The sequence below is a fragment of the Ambystoma mexicanum genome, chromosome 5p, assembly GCF_040938575.1.
Source record: "Ambystoma mexicanum isolate Mex_15411 chromosome 5p, UKY_AmexF1_1, whole genome shotgun sequence".
Lineage (NCBI taxonomy): Eukaryota > Metazoa > Chordata > Amphibia > Caudata > Ambystomatidae > Ambystoma > Ambystoma mexicanum.
In genome coordinates, this window is record NC_090930.1 from 661,374,915 (window position 1) to 661,399,305 (window position 24,391).

Genomic DNA, 24,391 nt, shown 5'->3' on the forward strand with positions numbered 1-24,391 from the left:
CAAAGCTGCCGGAAGTTTGAAATCAATTATCCATACAGCAGGGAATCAGCAGGCCCTGAGCTCTCCCAAAACTCCAAAGTGATATTTCTGCTGGCTGTCGTCTAAAAGTCTGCTTTTAAACATTAAAGCCTACATTCATGTGCATGTTACTTTGTTATCAGCACCCCGCAGCTTGATGTATTTTTGCAAAAGTGTGACCCCACCCGGTAAAGTCCTTAACTATGAGCGGAAATAAAATGTGTTGTTCAAAAGCGATTTCACAATCATCACTACTTCATATGTTTCTGTTACTGATAGCCTATTGTGTGCACACAGAACAGGTCTACTGCATGTTTTCTGCTGAGCGTGGCAAAAATCCCACATGGCAGACCTCTCGTATATTTTCTGTTGGCTCGAAAGGAAAACACAGCTGACCGATGGCTGTGAGTCAGCAAATTCTTGCCATTCTATTGCTGACGCAAGACCCACTTTGCCAGGACCATCCATCAGCTGTGAGCTTCGTAGATAAACCCACCCCTGCCGCTGCAGCTTTGTTCATAGCTATCAGCTGCTTTATTTCTCCCTGCTACACCATCATGAGTCTCAGTCACTCTGTGAACCAGCAAGCCTTTTGAACAGCAGAGACAAAGCCAGTATTTGGTGTTTTTGTACAGGATATGAGAAACACACGTTATCTAAAAGTCTCACTCTCCATTTAGACTGAAGCAAGCATTGTCCAGAGCCAATAGTTTTTAGGTGAAGGTTCCAGGCTTGTGCATTGTCTCCATTTAGAGTGAAGCAAGCATTGCCAGCAGCCAATATTTTTTTTATGTCAAAGGTTTACTCTTCAATTAAAAAGGCAAAACACTTCTTGCTGGCTAACAAGAGCTGGGTTCTGCCACTGATATTTTTTTATCTGGCAAAGAACTGCCTGTGCTGCCCATGCATTGGTCTTTCCCACTGGCACTGTAAACCATATAAAAAGGCAAATTGTTCTCAATATTATTTTTAAAACAAGCATTGCCAGAGGCAATAGTTTGGGAACTTTTATATAGACTCTGTGAAACACACTTTGCCTATTTATGTAGGACTAGTGCGCCACACTCTATTTACACTATAGCAAATCAAGTTTAATGTTACTATTCGTTGAAGCTACAGCCCTGTAAAGCACACTTTGCCTATTTACATAGGGCTATCCTGCCAACCTTTGTTTACACTACATCAAGTTTAATGTTACTAGCCATTGAAGCTATAGCCTAGCAGTTTCTATATTTGTCATCACACTATGTAAGTCAAAACACAAAGTAAAACTCTGTTGTTGTTCCAGATGTTGACAGATGATGCTTTAAGCTCTTAACACCCTTTATCATAATATATTCCCAAAAGCATCATGCCCGGGCATGTTTGCCCATAAGCGTTTAACATACAGCCGCAAGCAAATATTATAAACAACAATTTTTTATTAACACTTAAAACATACATTTTTATTCAATTTTATTCACATTAAAATACTAAAACTTTCCCAAACCTGGTTGTAACTTGATCATTTTATATCAAATCTATATCCATCAATACTCTCTAGCTTGTGTCATTAAAATTATAATATCATGATGTCATTTATACTTTCTATACAATTTATAGCCGCGTCCTATAACATTAAAGGCCACACTCACTCAAGTGTCATTGCCACGTCACGCTGTAAAACCCTAAATCCACAGTTCTTATCTTTGGATCTCACTTCGCTTTCCATAGACGAGCAAGCACCACCACACCACGCTGCTCCCATGTTTACATCATTTATATATAAAATATATATGCACTTTCTATCAAAACTGGTATAAATTATACCTGGTTGATATCAAATATACATTTTTTATAAAATCAATATCAAAACATTTTGATGTCTTTTTCATATAAAATGTATATTAAATTGATATCAAAAACATATCAAAAGGTGGGCGAGACTAAGGCTGGAAGCAGGGGGCGTGTCTACCTGTTAAAATGTACTTGATGTGGAAAGGGGGCCCCAATAACTACTGAGGGATGGCCCTTAGGGGGAAACTTTCAAAATATTTAATTAAAACCCCTGAACCTTCTTTGAGAGTTGTTGAGTTTTTGAGGCCATCTGTGACAGGGTGTAGATCCTCCACTCACAATTTAATGGAGGTTGTTTGTCAGCGTGGTCTAGATTCAGTTAGAAATAGTGTTTTCACCTCTTTGAAGGAAGTGCCCAAAAGACGCTGGCCCTAGACCACAGAGCAGCATCTTTACCCGGTATTTTGATTGTAAAGATTTCTATCTACTTCTGAGTGTGCCCAGTCACGTGGCATATGCAGATTGTGTCCTTATCTCTTATTTGCGTGCATGTTTTCCAAAATGTACGTCGGTAGGGTTTACTTTGTTTGTTTTGTAAATCTGCATTTGACAATCCTTTGTCTCAAAACTGTTTGGTTGTATGAAGGACAATAACAACTTTTATGAGGTCAGCCATTCATCTTCTTGGAATACAGGTTGCAGGTCCCAGTTCAGCATGGCAGGGGACCACCAGTGGGATATGATGACTGCCTTGCTTGTCTTTGTATTCCAGAGGCCAGATTATGTAATGTTTGCACTGACGCTAAAAATTGAGCAAATCCACTTAGTAACCATTTCACTTCTCACAGGCATTCTCCCAATAAGTACACAAACAATTGCGGATTGGGGCGAAAGGGTTTTGCACATTTTTCTGCCGGCGTCATAAGGAATACAGCAAAAAGAACGTACTCCATATTTAGCTGGTACCTCATGACATGATATTTTGAGCCAAGGCAAAGAAATTCAACACACCAACTATTTTTGTATTTTCTTTTGTGTATGCAATGCGAAAGAGTGCCCTTTTAGGCAACCTCTTTTATGTTCATGTTGCATAGTAAATAGAGTACAGCGTCTAGGTCAAGGTTATCTAATCTATTAGACCAGTTTGAAAAATTAAACAAATTAATTTGGCACCTTGTGCCTCCAGTGGAAAAATCTTTGTGATATGTACTTAGCTAAACCTGCTTGCACTGTTCCATACTACAGAAGCTGAAAAAGTGGTGCTGAGTGAATTTGCTCACTATTTAACAGTGCCGCACATTTTTGTTGATCCGGCCCTTGGTGCTAAGTACATGTGCCCTTGGTGCTAAGCACATGTGCTCAATTGTTAGTGCCAGGATAAACATTAGATAATGTGAGAAAGCATGCTGTATGTGCCTTTGCAAAATGTTTGCCACGGGTGCATAGGTCAGGTTGTCGGCCCCAGGAGTTTATTTCTAGGTATTCTGCTGTATGTATCTGGTAAACCACACTCCTGTGGTTGAAGCAATGGCCTAGTTCCCTCCTGAGGTCACTTATCTGTTGGGTCCTATCTGCGGTAAAATAGCACATAGTGTTTTATTAGTTTGCTTGGATAACAATAGAGGCATGTTTTTTGACAGTGTTTGTGTACGGTGGAAGATTGCACTTTGTAGGTAGTGGCGGCTCGGTCTGGGTTTGCAGAATATCGATTTCTGCTTTTTGTTGTGCTTTAAATCAATGGTGGCATTCATTTAATGGAGTGCATTACAAATCTGGCGCCGAGCAGGGCACAGAGAACCTAGGGGGCTTGAGGGCCTTCAAGCAGGGGAAGAAATGGATACTTTTATTGAGAAGCAAGAAACTACTTATGCGATGGACATACCGTTTTGCTTGTAGTTATATGCCCTAACTGTTGTTACATGTTACGCTCCAATTCTAAAAAGAAGTTGTGCTCAAAGTGAACGTGTGCCTGAAAACATTGGAGTCTCTTGCAGGAATACATGGATTTGCTCCCAATTCATTATTAGCTGGAGGGAGTGAGGCCTGGCCATATTCTAAAGAAAGATGGACCTGACGTGGAGGTGTGGTGCGGCTCACAGATGTATCCGGGACAGAGTATGCTGGTTGTCTTAGAGGGCAGGATCCCACTGTAGTTACAGCTTTCTTCCAATTGAGCAAAACACCTGCAGGGATTTCATCCTTTACAACTTTTTCCAAGCCTTCTGACAATTATGTTATGTTAACATACTGGTTTGAGAGCACCTAGGCGTGCCCATAGAGTGACAGACTACAAAATGATCCCCTTACTGACAATGATTCTTAGTTATGCCCACACTGCTGGAAAATAGCACAATCCCATCCCCCAAGCCTCTAATTACTTCTGGTTTATGACTCCTGGAGCATCAGTAACCCTCACCTTTTCCTGTTAACAACGTTTAGCAATGGAATCTATATCAAAGTGACTTAGTTTCCTAGAAAGTTCATAAGCAGAGGCACCAGATTTAGCTTCTATTGACATGTGGACCCGCTCAAAATGACCAGCCACCAATGGGGACCCTTTCTGGAAGCCCAAAAGTCACCTGCCGAAGACCCTTCCATCCATTCCAGCAGCCTGTAATCCTTCCAGCCCCAGAACTCCGGACCAAAAAACATCTCTGGACATAAATTAATTTTATAATCCTGCAGGCTAGCTGTGGACAAGTGCCCCCAACACCGTTTCATGGTGTTACCAATGGAGAAAGCATGGCCATCGCCTTGAATCTCATCTTTTGAAGGTGACGTTTTCATTCGATTTGAACTACTTCGAAATCGTGAGCCCCAAGTAGGCTGACATAGCGAGATCGCTCCTTCTAAAACAAATTGCTTTGTTTCTGTTACTTCCAAGGGAAGTAGCCTTTGTTTTATCTGCTTATAGATAAAAAAAATGAGATCTACAATATTCCACTAATTTACTTATCTTCCTCTGTAACCTGACTCCCATCTGATCAACAGTTACTAAATTGCTTGCATATAACAAAGAGTATGCAGTGCACTCGCTTGCATTCCGTGGAAAAGTCTGAGATACAGATGTCCAATCATTCGCAGATGAGAAGTATGCTAGTAGACGTTGCAGTGCTGACTAGAAATATAACACAAACAAAATCCAGAATGAAGGTGTGAGTTTGAGGACTGTGGTTTCAATCCCGGAACACTGACTCCCGAACCTTGATATTTGAGGAAGAGGTGAGATTGAAAGGAACATGCATTGAGAACACAGAAAAACAGATCCATGCTCAGGGCGGGTGCCTCTTTTGCTCTGGTGAATTTCAATAATCAACATGCACAGGACCTGATTCTAGAGACTACTGTAACACAGTAACCTCACCTGTGGCTCTTTAGGATATGGGGCCTCATTACGAGTTGGGCGCAAAGGCATACCGGACATCGGTAAGGACACCGGTGCCGGTAATCCCTTTGCGCCCTATTCCGAGGTCCCTTTGTGGGTCCCCGCTAAGGCCGCCTGGTTTGGGGGCTCGAATGGGGAATGGTATTTTCAATGGGGACTTACCGGTCCTGCAAAGGTCCGACTAGACCGGTAAGTCCCCATTGAATGATGGCGGACTCGGTACCGTTATTGGAGGCAGCCATGGCGCTACTAGCAAGACAGGTTGACGAAACTTGATTATATGTCTTCCTTTACAACATATGCTAAAATTGGGTAAGAGTGTGGGGGTGACACCATTCCGGTTCTTGAGTCAAGATATCTCTCTCTTCCAACCTGTCTCTCTTTGATGCAACCATTTTCATTTGCCAATTGTACGGCAAAAGCACACCCTGTTTTCATGTACTTGCTAAAATTATTTCAAACCTATTCCATACAATCAAGAGCACAGTTGATGGTCTCATTGAAATTATTAGAGGGACAAGGGATTAAATCCTAGCTGCAGAGAAGCTTTATATCCGGTCTAACAGGGAGCAATAAAGTAACAAGAATACATTTGATTTTGATTTTATACATTTCGTACATATCATGAACATGATGTAAAAGAATGTATCAATTACAAAACAGGGGATTACCCCAAGTTGTGGTACAGCTATTGAGGGGGTTTCAAATGTTCAAACTGGAAAATACAAAAGCTGTAAAACAATGAGTTAGTAGACTATAGTCTTAATTTACATGGTCAGTGATCATGGTATCTGAGATATCCAAAAGTTCTTCCTTGAAACAACTAAAGATAATCTGAGAGAATCGGAAATAATATAAAGCTAATGTTATAAAAAAAAAAAATGTAAGGGTTTATTTGACAAGAAAAAGGAACATGATTTTTTATAAAATCATAATAGCAAATTAACATTCAGTTACAATGAAAGCAAGGTGCATGTAAAAATTGAAGCATCAGAATTGAAACAGTTGAATGAAACACAAACAGAATGTTCAGTACATATAAGCAAAGGTATAAATTAATAAATTTGCCAAAATTGAGCAATGAATGAAACACAAACCAAATGAAAAATAAATGAATACATTTGTGCAAAAGTGTAGATTCACTTAAACAGGTCTGAATGTATCAGCAAAGATTTTTGACTCATAATCATGATACAACAACATGTTCCAAATCCACACACCACAAAATGTAAACAATGCCACAAATTATGACCAGATTGATGAAGTCAACCAACTAAAATAACCCTCCTAAAAAAAGGGTCTTAAAGGAATGTTTGGACGAGAAACCGGTCTACAGTGCAAAAGGAAGGGACGCAGTGTCTTGCAATAAAATCAGAAGACAGTTCCCAATAGACACTGTAGAACTTCACAAATACCCCCTTAAGGTTGATGATAGCCAGAAAGGGCACCTGATATCTGTAACCTAGAGAATTGATAACTCATGCGGCAGAATGGACATCTTTGTGCGCCAAATACACATTCTTAATGTAATTTGAGTACTTAAAGGAAGCCAAGGGAGACCTGCCAGTATGGGGCTGACTCAGTCGCAATTTCTAGCTCTGATAACCAACCTGGCAGCAGCATGCATGGTAGGCTTAGGGGAGCAACCACAGACTTAGCGAGGCAAACAATCAATTGGGAAACTGCTAAAGCCTACACCAAAAGATGAAAAATCCAATCAGAAATTAAAGGAGCTCTTGGCGAAAATAAATTACAAGTTTAAAAATGTGTTGAAGATAAAATTCTAAATCAAAGCCCAAGTCTCAACACACCCCAGAAAACTAGAAGGTGCCCTGGGTAAAGAAATCTATGAGACCAAAGACAGCGCACACACTCATGGGCTAGCGTGCTCCAGAAAAAGATATTGAGTTTTAGGCATTTGCAACTATAAATAGTGGTTAGCCATCCAACCTTCAGTATCCACGAGGAAACACTTTGCAATGATGTAACTCTCTAATCGATGCATACCGTTGCAGAGAGCACCCGTGCTCCCAATGGACAACTACAGCTCCTAGCGGCTCACGATATGATTAAGCAACATGGGGGACTGGATGGATAGAGGTGATGGGAAGCAACATGGCACTGCCAGATAAATCATAGGGGCTGTTCATCTCCAATCTTATAAATAACCAACCCAAATACCTTACAGACATATTCCAAGAGGAATCCACCAGCACAACCTCTGTGTATGAATCCAAGAGCAACTGAGCTTAGACAGATGAGCAAGGGAGTGAAAACCGCAAGCCTTTGAGGGAGAATGAGGGCGAAAGACCATTCATATTATCATAATAACTCTGTTTCGTATAGCGTCTGATTTCACCAGGAATCCAGTCTCAGTTCACTTGATAACTGATGCCACTTATTAACAGCATGCTACTTACATTATCAACCCTGGGTGTTTGGGGAGGTGGTTGAAGGGCTGCGTTGACCAACTGGGGTATCAAACCCATGACACATAGCAGTGTCCTGTTCTAAAGGAAAACACTTACCCTTCAGTTTTCCTCCTGCTTACTGGTGGAGATACACACATCCAAAAGAGTATTTAGCGATTGATGATGTCAACACTAAATCCGACTTTTGATTGGCATGCTCAATTGAAAGTAAAGAAGTAGGTTTGTGTCTTTTCAGCAGTGGGAAACAGCGGATGAGGAACATGAGGAATACACCTGGGCTAACTGAGCTGAAGGGAGACTGAAGGCCCCCAGAAGTAGAACCCAACGCTGTAGCTGTGTATCAAGTTAAGTGTATCAGGATTATAAGGACCTACTTTGTGTGTCTGATGCCCATAGGAATACAAGTCTGATTACACTACATTAAATCACTGAGTACCGACTCTTCTGTACGCCAATATTCACTCCTATGGAAAATCCATCAAGTGTTTCTAATATCTTGCTATAGGAAGACATTATAGAGATACATATGTCAACCTATATCGGAGAGTATGAATCGCTGCTTACTATAATTCTAGAAAAGCCTAAAATGGGATTAGTTGATGCATGATGCCAATCATAGCACTAACAATACTTGTTTTGAATGTGGCATTCACAAAGTGGGGAAAGCAGCTACTAAGCACTTAAATTATCTTTATGCAGAGAATGTAAATGGGGCCAAATCAGCAGGTCTTGTGAAGGGACTCTGTCACATACAGCGTAATGGTCATGTTAGGCTACATTTCCGAACAGCTACTTGGTTTTATGACCAATTGGTAAGACTTCTTTAAAACATAAATAATCACTGTTATGGCGCTGTGTGATCGATTTCTGAATGGCATATGTCTCTGTGAGCAGAAACAGAGTATGATTAAATTGCCAACATGGATTATATCTCTCACTGTTGATTCTTCAATAGTTTTCTTCATACCGCCACTTGGGCATGAGTAAAACACAGCACAGAAGACCTTTCTAAGAAAATACAGGCAGGCAATGGCCTCAAGCAGGGATTTCACAAAGCACAACACATTTTTTAAATTTGTCAGTGGACTGCATGTAACATTACATTTTGTATATCCGATGTTCAGAAAACAATTTTACATATTTAGTTTTCTTTTCCCCCATCTTTTTTTAATCAAATATGTTTGGAAGAAGGGCTCACATTTTAGCAGTTGCACAGTTCAATAGAATGCAAGCTGCTAACCTGATTTGTAGTCTCCTCCTGGACTCTCTTTGGTTCACGATGATTGGATGTATTTTTTTTTTAATGGATAACAGCATCCTGTGAAAACTGCATAGAACAAGAAAGATTCCCTTCTGCCACACTCGAATATTCCCATTTGAAAAGAAAAAGGACCAGGACTCAGATTTCCTTCAAAGTTTCCCTAATCATTCAGATTCCCTTAGGAGCAGATCATCGTCCACGCCACATTTTCTGCAACTTCAACAAAACTTTAAAGGGCCGTCACCTTCAGACAATTGGCCTCCTTACATGTTTGCCGGTATCCCGCCCGTTAATCCGGCGGGATACCGGCAAACGGTAATACCGTTACCGGCACTTGGTCTGCCAGCAGATTCCAAGTGCCAGTGTAAATTATCATTCCCCATTCAATGGAGTACAGTAGGACTCCATGGTGGGGATGCCGGTATTACCGGCACTGGTAATACCAGTGCCAGTAATGCTGGCTATTTGTTGCTGGTAGCGTGCTGGAATTATCTCCAGCTCTTGGCTGGAAGTAATTCCAGACACCCCACCAGCAAACCTATGGCATGCTGGTGCGGAAGCGTGCTGGTAAACGTAATTACTGGCACGTTCATTCCGCACCAGCATGCTTATAATGAGGCCCATATGTCAACTCTCAGTCAATTGTGCAAACCGTACAGACTCCTGCTACTTTCCCTCTGAAAGTCTTATAATGTCCAGTTACCGCTACTTCCTCTTCATCGAATGCCCATGAAATGTAAATATCCAGTGCACCCCTCACCCCTACATGTTTACCCCCGCTGCTGGAAATCAGCAATCCTCCCCACCCTGTTACAAGGTGATATGGTCCGCCAATGTTTTAAGACAACGGCCTTACTATTCTACGAAAACAACATTATTACATTAATGAAATAAATACTCCTCCTAAGTAAGATGCTAGAGTAGAATTTATAGAAAGGACAAATAAACACAGTTCTTTCATACCCGACCTTGAGCCGTGTCTGTGGCAGCCCTTTGTGTATGGGCTGGGTCCTGGAGCCATGGAAGCATGGCTCTCCAGACAACCTTGCTCTAGTGAGACACAGCCCTCAATAAAGTACAGGCCAGAACATGCCTGCACAGCCTTAATATGACAGTTCCTGGTGCTTTGATTTAAACTCCATGAGCCAGATTCTCAGAAATGAGCGCCACACAGGGAAGGAGCTCCTTTCATTTGCGCTCATTGCTGAAAGGCTCAGGTCACCTTATTCTCAGAGGTCGCCTGTGCACTTTAGGAGGGGCTGGACAATAGTGCATCTTTGTATACATTAGTGTGAGAATCGTGCCCCTACACTGATGTATGACAGTCTCCCAGGCCAGGGCCGTCACTAGGAGGGTGCAGGGGGGGCAAACTGCCCCGGGCCTCGCACTTGCAGGGGGCCTCGCGGCCCCCTCTCCTAAGTGGAAGGCAGCACAGTCTCCCGTGTCCTTTATTCACATGGGGGACTGTGCTGTCTGCTCTCTGCCCCTGCAATGATTTTGCTGTTTGTTGCGAAGCCGTTTGGCTCCGCAACAAACACCAAAATAATGGGAGACAGCAGGGCTCAGAAGTGGGCTCTGCTGCCTCCCGTCATTCAGCTGACAACGTGGACAGGCTGAATGACAAGAAAGGACTCCTCTCCTGTCAGTCAGTGTGTTCACGTTGCTCAGCATGACCACACTGACTGATGGGAGAGGAGTTCTCACTTGTCAGTCAGTGTGTTCACGTTGCTCAGCGTGACCACAGTGATTGATGGGAGAGGAGTTCTCTCTTGTCAGTCAGTGTGTTCACGTTGTCAGTGTGATCACGCTGACTGATGGGAGAGGAGTTCTCTCTTGTCAGTCAGTGTGTTCACGTTGCTCAGCATGACCACGCTGACTGACAGGAGAGGAGTTCTCTCTTGTCAGTCAGTGTGTTCATGTTGTCAGCGTGATCACGCTGACTGATGGGAGAGGAGTTCTCTTGTCAGTCAGTGTGTTCACGTTGCTCAGCATGACCACGCTGACTGACAGGAGAGGAGTTCTCTCTTGTCAGTCAGTGTGTTCATGTTGTCAGCGTGATCACACTGACTGATGCAAGAGGAGTTCTCTCTTGTCAGTCAGTGAGTTCACGTTGCTCAGCGTGACCACGCTGACTGATGGGAGAGGAGTTCTCTCGTCAGTCAGTGTGTTCACATTGCTCAGCATGACCACACTGACAGGAGGAGTTCTCTCTTGTCAATCAGTGTGTTCACGTTGCTCAGCACGACCACGCTGACTGACAGGAGAGGAGTTCTCTCTTGTCAGGCAGCATGTCTACGTGTCGGCTGCGTGGATGCTTTTTAAGGGTGCATGAAGGTAAGTGTTTTTTATTTTAAATTGCAAGTGTATATGTGTATTTAAATTAAATTAGTATGTATATGTGTATGTATGAATGCATTCGTGCATGTTGGTGTTTGTGTCAATGCTGTGTTTGGGTTTATTATACATGCATGTATGGAGTTGAGTAACTGGTGGATGAATGCATGGGTGAAAGTGTTTTTTGTGAGTGTGTGTTCAGCACCACCCCTAAATGTAGCCGCCCTGGGGGCCACTTCATTAAGGGGTGGGTTCATGGCATCAGAGGTGCACCTAGGCTAAAATGTCAGGGCAGAAAGGGGACTAACACTTCAAATGTTGGGAGAGGCGCTAACATCAGAGGCTGTGAGGAAGGGGCAAACTTCCTTGTGTGGGGGCACCTAACATCTTTCCACATTTTGAATGAGACTATTCTGGTGAAGCTTCAATGTTACAAGCAGCTACCTCTTGCCTTCATTTCTGAAACGTCACACTTAAGGACTGCTGTGGGAATGAGATGTCTCATGTCACCACTTCCCTTCTAATCACTCCCCTAGCATGCAAGTGCTAATCCCACATCACGATTTAAATTACCTAAAAATGTATGGGTATGAATGCAGGTGCTAACAGTGAAGTGACTTCTCATGGCCATTGGAACTCTTTGAGCTAACGTTAAACATGCCTTGCCATCAAACTTAGCCCTCAATGGGCCTGCAAGTGTTTCCTCAAAGGAGTCTTCTGAGAGTTCATGACTTCATTGGAGTTGTAAACACGTAGCTGGTGTAATAGAAATGTCTTAATCAGGTCTGCCTTTGGCCACTCAATTTAAAAACACCCTGCGTGTCTTTCGCTGAAGTTCTTTTAAAAATAAGCATTGGCAAAGCCAACAGTTTTGGCATTTGTATACGTATTAGGCATTTACCAGGCACTATTGGCTGCTCAGGTACTCCCACCATTTTGCATTGGCACTATCAATGGCCAGCTAATACCAATACAGAAGTGCCTTTCCCATGCCTACACAAATGCCCAAACTGTTAGCATTGCCAGTGCTCTTTTTCCTTTACCCTTGATGCAGAGGACTATACATCAAGGTTAAAGCAAACATGCTACTTGGCTAAATTGGCCCACATTGAATGTAGGTCAATCTAGCTAGTAATAACACTTATGGCACACAGTCAGCCTGGATATACTTTCTGTGGCATGGCATTTTTACTGGCTGGGAGTCCGTACATTGTAATAATGGCAAATATTGATGCAGCCTGCATCGACATAATTAGAACAACCAGCATGAATATATTTTTTTACTAGCATATCTCGCGTGGAAAGGTGGCATGAAATGTAATGGAGAATGTTCCTATGCACAATTTGAGATTTGCAACTATTGGGAATTTCCATGTGCTTCCATACACAACCAAATGCAAACTGTATGGATTTCTACCCAATTTTGCAAAGAAAGTGCTGTAAAATGCATACTTTTAACCCAATCTTTCAAAAATGTTCTTGGGAGTGAGAACCCCCCTCAAGCAACCCTTGTTTGGTTTGGGCTCCCTCACTGTGCTCTGTTGATCCTGCCTAATTGGCACAAACATTTAAGCCTCTTAAATTCAGAAATGTACCAGCCTCCACTGTACATCATTTGTCACTGTGTATGATGTGTGTTTTAATGCGCACACAGGGGCAGGGTGCTTCTTAATGATCTGATATGGCTCTTTATTTATATGATATGGCATTTATAACGTGCCTGTACACAAGTGTTTCTAGGTGTGACAAGGCAAGGAGACAGAAACAAAAGAGGAGGACAAAACACAGATCTTACTAGGCCTTGTGTCATTCAGATTGCGCAAGAGCAGGCAAGGGGGGAGGGGAGAAGTGCCAAGGGTGGAGTAGGATGCAGAAGTGCAGTAACAAAGGAGAAACAAGAGTGCAGCCAACGGGTGGCAAGTGTGGGTACTCACAAGTGCAGCCAACGGGTGGAGAATAAGAGCAAGAGCGGGGACTGTAGGATTACAGATACAGACCACAAGTGCAGGGGAGCCAAGAGGCAGTGCGGGATTGCAACAGGACAGGCAGGGACCTGGGCCCGAATTCAGAGCTTGACCAGGTGACCAGTGCATGGATCAGGCAGGTGATCAGCAAGGGAGAGGAAGAGAGAAGGCAGAAGCAAATAAATACGTCTTGAGGTGCTTTTGGAACCGAAGATGGTTCTCCTCAAGTTTCAGCGAGTCAGGGAGGCTGTTTCCAGAGGGAGGCCCCAGCCGAAGAAAGAGATCTGCCCTCAACTCTTTTCTTGGAAAAGTGACTGACCCTCAGAGAATTGGAGGTGGCGCAGTGGAGAGCTCATGCCATCTTATATATATATTTATTCATAACATAAAAAAGTTAGTCTGGCATGAACCTTTCTTCAGTAGAGCAATCTAACTTTGCTGTAGTTGCTTTGCAGTTGTAGTAATAAACCATATTTGGGATCCTGCACACAAACTCAAGGGTAGATTTCTCGAGTCTCCTGTTTGCGGACGTGCCGCCGCTGGCCGAGTGCAAATAATTGTAAGGGGGCCTCACCAAATGTTTTGCCCCGGGCCTCACCACATCGTCTGACAGCCCTGTCCCAGGCACATAATGGTTGCTGGGAGCGCATTTCACCAAGACAGGCTGGTAAAGCACCCGCCTCAGTGAAATACCTTTGGAAAAAAAAACATGCCCATCCCTCTTTGGGGGATGTAAATGCAAGTGTGACAGCCATCGTTTAAACTGCGGCTGACACACTTGAACAAATTGTAACGACTTGGTCAGAAATTACCCTGTCATGATTCGCGTCTCCCCCTGGGGTTGATTCAAAAGACGCAGGGGGGTGACCCTCATTTCAGGGCATTTGAAAGCGCAGCCCTTTTGTGAATCCGAAATGCACTTTTAAATGCCCTTGAAACACCCCCTTATTTGCACAAAATGGGGGAAAAGGGCCTCTGAATGAGAGCCCTTAGGATGCATATATTCAGATGACCTTTGTGAATTGCACTGCTCCTTTTATTGGTGCACGTGAGGAGGTGCGGTAGCGCAGCTTCTCACCTGTGCCAAAAAAGTGTTGAGGATCCGGTCCTATTTGTTTCGGTTCAGGTATTTTCCATCCTGGAAAGAAAGGAATGGACTGTAGAATCGTTTATTTGAGCGTTCCAGAGTGCCATTGCCTTCTCCGCGTCCCTCCCACCATACTTGTCTAGTCCTACCTCTTAGCGGAGCAATCTCATTCTGTGTCTTTGTGTTGTTCCCAAAGTTTGAAGTCCTCCCCTGGTGATACTGAGTGGCTGGATGAGTATCCGCCATTGCAGCCAGGGAAGAGGGCACAGAGGAGTACTTCTTCAACCCAATAAAGCACACATTCACTGAAGGGTAGACTACACATATCATGTTAAGTATCCCAGGTTCTTTCACATCACACTGTACTGCAATTCTTATGGAACATTCACAGTGAATTGCCTGCCAACATCAACAAGTCTAGTAAACATGTTCTTCTTTGAATTGAGCTTGGCAAAGTCAGTGCAGTTTAAAGCACCATCAAGTGATTTATATCATATTAGTTATTGATTACATTAGCAGGTCGGTAATCATTAAATGAACCCCTCAAACCGATGTTTGTGGGCACACAGAGCTAAACTTGCATTTACTTGAGGTGTGCTTCAAACAAAGGTGGCAGGGAATTTTCAGCCACTCCACCAGCACCATCAGATGAAACACCAGCACCATCAGATGAAACACCAGCACCATCCGATGAAACACCAGCACCATCCGATGAAACACCAGCACCATCCGATGAAACACCAGCACCATCAGATGAAACACCAGCACCATCCGAAACACCAGCACCATCCGATGAAACACCAGCACCATCAGATGAAACACCAGCACCATCCGATGAAACACCAGCACCATCCGATGAAACACCAGCACCATCAGATGAAACACCAGCACCATCCGAAACACCAGCACCATCCGATGAAACACCAGCACCATCAGATGAAACACCAGCACCATCAGATGAAACACCAGCACCATCCGAAACACCAGCACCATCCGATGAAACACCAGCACCATCAGATGAAACACCAGCACCATCCGATGAAACACCAGCACCATCAGATGAAACACCAGCACCATCAGATGAAACACCAGCACCATCCGATGAAACTTACCGTCAGCCTTGCAGGAAACAAGCACTGCTCCTGGAGAAAAGGTGTAGCAGATTCGCAGGCATGTAGGGTCTTGAGTAAATGCTGTGGTGCGAGACACGTGCCCTGGATCTTCTGCCTAAGAGCTCCAGAGAGTCCTAAATATCAAAGAGAGCTTCCATGAGCAGCGTCGGCACAACATTATCCAGTCCTCATGCAGCAAAAGTGTCCATCACAGAACTCCCATTGGAATGTGTCCAACCACACAACTACAACAAACGAATGTGTAGAACACATTCATGGTCTCACAAACACATTCATGGTGTCATGCCTGCTTGAGAGCTCAACTTAAGATCCTAATATCTGATGATTTCGGCATCAAGGCAGCTAAACTAAGGCAACAAAATACTCACAATAGTGTACAATTGAAGAGAGGACCACTCATTTTTGGACTTGAATACCTCCGAGTAAATTGTAATTGGTTATTTATGACACACTTAATACCCAAAGGTTTCTAAGCGCGGACCCAGTGATCGAACCTGTGTTGCTCCACGTCGTCTTGCTTCCATGGCAATCGTGTTTCCGCTGAGCTGCCCTCCTGAGACTAAAAACTGTTACTAAAAGCAATGAGAGCTACTTCTGATCAATGAAAACTATCGAGGGCAGCAGTTAGCTAGTATAGTCAGTACCACTTTTTTTTGTTGCTATCCCCTGGGCAACTACTCTGCCATATGTAAGAGGGAAATAGGTTTCATAACAATCTCTAGCAAACAAAAAAAGTTGGAATCTTCCTTAATTCACCAATGCCAGAAATTGCAATTCATAACATATAAGTACTATAAAATTGCGGAAAAGTAGATTTTTAACTACAGTAGGCAAAACAGCACATTATATTATAATTGATATTTCACAGGTTACGTTTCAAAATAGAATACCTCAAAACAATGCAGGCCCATGCACGCACATAGTTTACCACAGAATGCGGGGTAGACAACCAAGTCCACACATTAGCCCTCTCCACTCCACCGCCCCCGATCCCACCAATTTTGCCTGCCCCTAACCCACCATCTACATGTTGGTGGTGAAATTCGAGGAAATCAACACAGCAAAATAAATTCGAGCAGTTTTTAGTCGAGCAATAGACTTTGAAAACTAACAAAAGCTGCTGACGGCTGCAAATGTGCTCAGCAGGGAAGGGAAAGAGCCGAAGCACTGATTGGCTCGACTGACATCAAGTAAGTGAACACTGTCATAACCACAGGGGGTACCTCAGCATCAACTACAGCGCAGGACACAAAGAGTAGGAAGGATACCACCAAACCACACCTGCCGGCCACAACAAACAGGAAACACACAAGGGCCGAGATCATGAAACCGAGAAACTAGCCCACACCATACAAGCAGGGGGGCAGCCACTAACCAAACACACCGTGAGCTTATTCATGTAACACTCACCGCAGTTGAACTCAGGACATTCAGCCACACACAGAGTAGGTGGAAAGAACATAGCAAAGCCACTGTGCAATCCTTTTGGATTTGTTTTTATTTTTGCCCTAGTCAGAGAAGCCGTATGAAAATAAACCCACTGGCCGACCTTCTTCATTTGGCAGCATTAAAGCTTACTTTTGCTTCCCTCACTCTGGAGTGAGACAGACTTGGGAGCACAGCATTAGAACATGCGTGCTGTGGTGACCAGACCTGCTTTGAAGGGTCATGCTAACCTGCACGCTTGACAATGCGCCTTCTCCAGGTTGCGAATACATGTGACGGATGTGAGAGCCGCCAGCCCATCCAATGCAACGGCATTCCGATATCTGCCAATCTGGAGCACTGGCATACTCGTGGCTTCCTGCACTTATATGACATACCCTGTCTGATGACTTAAACGCAGCACTTGCCGCTTGCTGGCTGCACTACCACTGTTTGTTGTCATTTATTTATTTATTTATTATGTATCTGTTTTCTCCTTTGCTTCGCACTTTCCACTTCTCCCCCCACCCATACTCTTCTCCCATCCCCCTCTCCCATGCACTTGCGCGTTCTCAATGTCACTGGGGCCTAGTAAGATCATTGTTTTGTTCTCCCTTGTTTTCCCCTCCCTTGTCTGGTCGCGCTCTGGAACACGTGTGTATGAGCGCAATATAAATAAAATATCATATCATACCATATGACCTCACTTTATAATATATTTTTGTTATTCAATTGCTGATGGTACATGGCTTCGTGTTACAAAATCATCACTGTTATAAATGGCAAATGAAGTGCAATCAAGGCAAAACATTTAAAGCAAAGTCTGCTGTTAGTTTGATTCAGCAATTATTATTACCCACAGACAATCGTTTGTGCATCTCACATGGACATCTTGCATCGAAAAAGTATATCCTTTTGTTAATATAACCTTATTGACCGAGGGAGGGGTCATTATCGTGGAACAATGACCCACAAACAAGTTATGGCCTGAGCTGAAGCCGAGGCTCATAGGTCGGGACAAGGTCATTATCCCAACTAATAATGACCGCTCCCAAGAGCTGTAAGCTATTAGCACATACTGGTAATAGCATTACAGATTTGGAGCTTTCATGGTGAAGTAAAAGCCTTACTTTAATTAAGATTTATAGACGTAACCCAATGGCAGTAAGGGGAGTTAGAAGACCAAGTTAAAGGCCTGAGCCCATTCAGGGTGTTTAATGAGGTCTTCAGGTCCCATACTTCCTGGTACGGCCTGATAGCGTGGTCTATACAGCGAATATGTCCCTAAAATAAATTGAGAAAAAAAGGAAATTTTCCTGGAGTGTTTGTTGGGAACTGACTAGTTCCAAGCAACCATGTCGCAATATGATGAATAGGAAGGGGCATGGCTTAATTAGCAAAAGGGCCGCATCTGCAAGCTGCTGCCTGGTGAAGGCTGCAGGCAACAGGAGAGTTGCCATCTGCTCCCCCAATCACCTTAACAAGGTAAGTTGTTGGCGGGGGGCAGTTGATTTTACATGCCCGGGCTGCATCTATGATATGTGGCCCTGGTAGGATGAGAGAGGTGTTGGGAGGAGGGTCTCTGCACCCTCCCAAAGAAGGTAAGGAGTGAGGAGAGGATGCGGGTCACTTTTCGCTGTCAGGTGCAGACTGGGGAGGGCGGAGAGCAGCGCTGACAGCATGGCTTTCAGCGTGGTACTCCAGTGAAGGGGGAATGCCGTGCTGACAACCAGGCTTGCCTGACGCTCAACATGGCGTTCCTGTGATGAGAGAGAGCACTGCACTTAAAGTCATATGCCGCTAACAGCGTGATGCTCCCTCTAATCACAGGCGTGTCGTGCTGAGAGCCATGCACTGCTGGCAGCATGGCTGTCAGCGCAGTGTTCCCATGAAGAGGGAGTGCTGTGTTGAGGGCCATGCTGTCAGTGCAGCATTCCTGGGGAAATGTGAAGGCCTTCCCCCATTGGCTCATCTTTGGGCTATATGGAAGTTCAATGCCATACCAGCTCGTATAGCCTGGAAATTGGCCAATGGGGGAGTGCCACGTCATTTCCCCTGGACATAATATAGCTTCATAGACCTAGCACTAGGGCCGTACTTGGAGTTTTGGGCCCTGAAGACAGAGCACTCCAGCCTTCAATGAGGTATGAGGGCCCATAACACCAGTACGGCCCTAAGGTGAAGTGTATAAAGCAATTAGAACCCATGACCAATCACAAACACGAAAAAACTTGTCAAGTAAAAATATAAATTGTTTTTATTATTGTATTGTTTTTTTACTTGGGGTCTTATAACTTCCATGGGGAAAATTTAAGTTTAAAAAACATGAAATATAACATGACAAAAATATAATTCTTGTTTATTTATAGTAAACTAGATGATATACGCGGTGTTGCCCGGGATTTCATTTCCTCATAGGTACTATTTGTTAGAAATCCCTTAAGGTAGCTTTTCGGATAGCCTTTTCAAATTATTTAATACATTAAACATGTTTTTCTATAAAGACTACACAACACAACACCATTTTTTTGTTATTCTTAAAAACGAATTCTGAAACGTAGAACTGTACGTGAAAACAACATGGAGGTTCCTGAGCAGCATGATGGGTGACATGATGCCGACGGTGCCGACAACAATGAACCTAAAGTTTGATATTACAAAAGTAAGTGTTCATTGCAAGGCTTGTTTATTAAGAACGTTTTTTGTTTTGTCAGTTGGAGCAAAGAAATACAACTGATTCGGGGAACCAACTCTAGAACACGCGACATATAACTGCCCATGGGAGAATCATGCACTTGATGGACTGGCCCTGTGCCTTGTTGATCATGATACTGAATGAAAGCCTGACCGGGAACTGTAGGCGTGTGAAACTGAACGTCATGTGTGTTGGAATGAGTGGAATGGTTGGGGTGACTACATCTTTGCCTTTTCCCTTCCCAGTCAACATTGTCGCTGCAAGTACGTTGGGCAGCAATTTTATGACACAAAGCCTTGTGCCATTGCACAGCATACATAGGTGGGTCGAGATTGCGAAGCAGCATGATGGGTGACCAAACTTTTAGTCGAAGGTGATGTGGTGGCATTCCCGGGGGGTCGAGTGAGTTGAGGAATTCTGCTGGATAGTTTACGGCTTTGTCGGTATCCATCACCCTATTGATTGAGTTGTACTCAATAACTGTACCTGGCAGCATGTCCTGAATCTGATTACCAATTTCATTGACAGAATAATTTTTAGCAGCAAGGATGGCTTGTTCACACAGCAACTCGTGAAATAACACTTTAACACTATTCGTAAGAGAGTAACAGAAATGCAACAATTTGGAAACTTCTGGAATGCTACCTGCCTTCACCTCTCAGGACCATTCACCGCCCAAACGCCTCACCTTGGCCTCTCAGACGCCTTTGCCACCTCTCATATGCCTTCAACTTCCATATGCCAATGCTTCGCCTCACCACAAATCCACAAACGTATTGGTAGGAAAATGTAATTTTTTGTTGGACCACTAGAGGAGTGTGAAGCACTGTTAGTACACTACACTGAGTAAAAGCTGGCAAATTGGCCAATATGAATGATTCTTTCACCCACCCACCCAGGGTTCGTATAGTGAGTCAAGTAAATAGACAAACTAAACTAAGTTAGTATATTACGTGTTTTTTATTTTGTAGTATTTAAATAGAAAACTTGGTTATACTGGAACAGACTTGCTATGAGTACGCACTAGGTAAAAGGTAAAAGATTTCTCTTTAAGAAAGTAAAAGCATTTTCCTGTGTTTTAGCTTTCTTGTTGTTGCGTTAATAGGCTGTTGTAGAAAATAAGCTCCTCAGAGAGAGCACATGTCTTGTTAAGTACATTATTGCCTGGAAATTGCATTGTTGTTTCGCTGTTTATTTTTGAAGACAGATGGTTCAGAATGCAGTCAAAATCAGTAGTTATTGACTACACCTTGAACATTCTGATTGGATGAGGGGAGGTCAATACCAATCTTCATGTGCTATACAAGTTTATTTTTAACATATTGTTCCACTTTAGAGTGCCTCCTCTGTCAGCCAATACAAGTCACAAGTATAAGGTGTGACCACAGAAATATATACAAAATGTGTCGACCATGCATTGCACCTTTCTCCCCGACACGAGGCCAGTTAATCTGGTGAGTAACCTCTGGCTGATTTGATTCTTTTTGTCCATTGCCACTAATCCTAAAGGCAAACTAATGCCATAATTCCACTCTCTCCACAATGTGTAGCAACTGGGCTGCCCAGGTGCAAGATGTTGGCCAAGCACATAGGGATGTGCCATTACGTGCTCCAGAGTGTTCATGTGATATATGCTCCTATGGGCTTTGAGGCTACAGTGTTAGCAGTGAACTAGTTGAAACTCTCACCTACAAAAAGGAGGGCAGAGATGGGGTTAAATTTCACCTCTGCCAATGCCTTTTTCAATTGCCTTTTGTTTTGCATTTTTGTTGCTATTGTTTACCTCTTGACAAGCAAAGTAGTAGCACAAAAACGTATACACTGTGGGGTTGAAGCTTATGTATACCTCTGGCAGCAAGTTGCTTTGTAGCTTGGTTAGCCGAGGGACCATGTGCACTCAGGTGATAGTATTAGCCCTTTGACAACTGATGTTGTTTTTCTGATGTTGTTTTTGTTTTTACAAACAAAATATTAATAATTAGCTGAATTGTAACTGGAGCCTGGTCAAGTAGAGATCACCAACAGTAAAGTAGCACATACTGACCACTTACCATCTGGTCTGTTCTCCGCTCTCCACACCCATTCCCTGCCTGGCACAATGTCATGCATGATGACCCAGTGTACAGACTTGTGGCAACAGCTGATTCAGTAAACCCTATTCATTGTTACTGGGATGTACATAGTGTCAATGGGACATTTTTTATTTTGCAATCCTTTTGAAGACTGATGTCATGTCCTCCCCCATCCATCTAGAGAACCCATATAGTGCAAGACACATTTTTGTTAGAGTGCATTATGGTGCAGTCTAAGGCACAGTCATGCTGAACACAACACGTATGCACGTTTCACCCCGGGACTATAGCTATGCATTGCCAATCTGTTTATGTTGTGGAACTACAATGCCTGCAATGGCATGCGCAGAACCGTTTTAGTACTGCACCTTCCTATGGGAGACAGATTAGTCCTGTAGACTTTAGAAGCACATGCACCCATCAGCCCTGTTTATATTTAAGTTGGCCCACCCTTGTATACAGTCCCTAATACACATCTTTAAACTTTGAGCACCTGGTTTCTGATGCACTTCTTGCTCCCACATATCCAGTCTCTGACAGCGCCCAGACCAAGGCCTCCTAACATGAACTTGGACATTGCATGCCGCACGCTGCCATCACCATTCCATGGTGGATCAGGGTGAGGAAAGTGGGTGGGGCCTAAAACTATATTTAAAATCGTCTCTATATTGAACAATTCCAGGCAGGGAAGACATGGCCAAATTGGCCAGTGCCAGACAACCAACCAGACCACGGGAGGGGCTCAAAAGAGACCTTAGGAAACAGGAAGTTGTGGGTTATTCAGGTGAGGTTAGAGGAGAAGGAGGCTAGCAAGAGTAAGCAAGAGTAAGGACAGAGTAGTGGAGTGTTGGGGCCATTTTTCATTAATTGGTGTATTAGTGAATGCAAGTGGTACTGCATTGTGAATGTGCATGAAAGAGTGGCAAGTGTGTTCAGGTGAGAGAGTTTAGGGAGTGACTATGACCGTGGGGCTTGTGTGAGTGAAAGGAGTGTGTGTGAGCAGAAGATGGGGCGGAGGAGTAGTAGTGTGGAGGAGGAAGTTGTACTGTGGATGCGTGAGTAGTAGAGTGGAGAAGGGAGTACTACTGTAGAGGAAGGCATTACAATATTGAACGGTGGTCACAGGAAAAAGAGAGGAAAACATTGGAGGGACAGAAGAGGATGACACAGGGAGTAGAAGGAGTACATGAGGGTAGAATTAAGAGTAGGGAAGTATTGAGAACAACAGATAGGGAGGAATGGAGGGCAGTATGTGGGCCTGACAGGAAGAAGACTAATTCGAGCAGAGTATCTGGAAGGCACATTCCACTATCCTTTTAGTCAACTAACCACTGGATAGTGTAGTGTCAGTTAGGAATGCTCGTAGTGAGATTAGGTTGCTAAGCATTGGATTTTAGGTTTCCCCTTTTAGAATAAGAAGGAACTCGGACAGTAGTGAGAAACCTTTGGTATGTACTATCATGGGGAATAAGATGCCTGGGTTAGGGTAGAACTTGTGCTCATAAATGAGAGAGAGGGATGGTTGTTGGTGCCCTGCCTGAAAATATGACAACATCCCTTGGACCATCTGTAGGAGTTAGAGTGTTCTTTGAGTCATCTGCGACACCTCTGCGAAACGTGGTGAATGTCTTTATTTGGAGATTTCAAAGCTTATGCAAAGGGAAATGTGGGCAAGGTGAACCTACAAGAGAAATGCGTGTACTGCTTCTCTCACTTGGGATGTATACATAGGGAGAGAGGACCTCATCCTGGCCAGCTACAGACAGTGTGTCGGGGTAGGTAATATCAGCATTCTTCTCACTGCAAGACCCAGCACAGTTTGCCCTACCCTTCGAGCATTATTCCATGATACCCAGAGCTGCCTACCATCTTGTGGCCCATAATTGGACAACATTATCATGAACCACCCTAAAGCCAGGCACCCTGGAGTGGCCTTGCCCTTGTTGCTGGAGAGGGGCGGAGGTGTGAGGGGGGCACATGCTTGCCTGTTTGCCATATCGTCTATTACCTCCCCTCTGCAGACCAAACATCAGACCGCTCATCTTCCAAGTAAGGGTCTTTGCTCCACTCTGCTTACACCTTGTTATCCTCACAGTACCTGCCCTTAGAACCCATGCTTTGTTATTGCCCCATGCTGTGCTTCGCTTCTATTTCTCCCAACTGTACTCTTCTCTTAGGTCTTTCGATTGGAAATGTTATTCTCAGTCCTCTGTTATGCCCCACTGTGCTTGCTCTGTAGTTGATTTTGCTACTGGGTTGTACTCCTCTGCATTTATGCCCTGCACAGACATTTTGCACTGAGGTCCCTTTTCACTCTGTTTTGCACGTGAGTTGTACTCACATGAATTTATTTAGGCTCCTTCCTGTATTAGCAGTCTCCATTGTGATATTCTCCTGAATTGTGATGTCTAATGACTTCTCCTTTTCTCGACCATTCCAACTATTTCCTAGATATTTTTAAATCTTTCTGTATTGGGGTTTAAGCCTCTCATTTAATTTTCCCTGCAAGGGGGCCCCCTCATGTTTGGGGCCTGGGTCTTTGTGGGCCTAGTTTGTCTTGCCACCCATTATTGTATTTTGTATGTTGACTGCATACCAGCTCCAATATGGGGCTTAAGAACCCCACCGTAGAAGATTCACATTTCAGAAGGGTCTCCTACACCACCTAACCCATGTTATGGGGAATCACACACTAATGTATTCAGTAGCTATGTCCTCCACACCTTGATGTGGTAGTTTCCTCCCACAGCCATGTGGCTCACAAAATCACAAGATATACTGACAGATGATGTCTGCAAGGGTGAAGCAA

At 43.7% G+C, this 24,391-nt stretch overlaps 1 protein-coding gene across 5 annotated transcripts in view; it reads right to left on the bottom strand.

Moving 5' to 3' along the window:
* BTK (Bruton tyrosine kinase) overlaps nt 1-24,391 on the bottom strand; it is an 805,015-nt gene that overhangs the window by 481,698 nt on the left and 298,926 nt on the right. For 3 of the 5 annotated variants that reach the window (XM_069613031.1, XM_069613034.1, XM_069613030.1), the window contains exon 2: nt 15,370-15,503. The exons of the other annotated variants lie outside the window; for them this stretch is intronic. The gene's annotated coding sequence lies outside the window, so the exon portion shown is untranslated. The remainder of the gene's footprint in view (nt 1-15,369; nt 15,504-24,391) is intronic. 5 annotated transcript variants of the gene reach the window in all.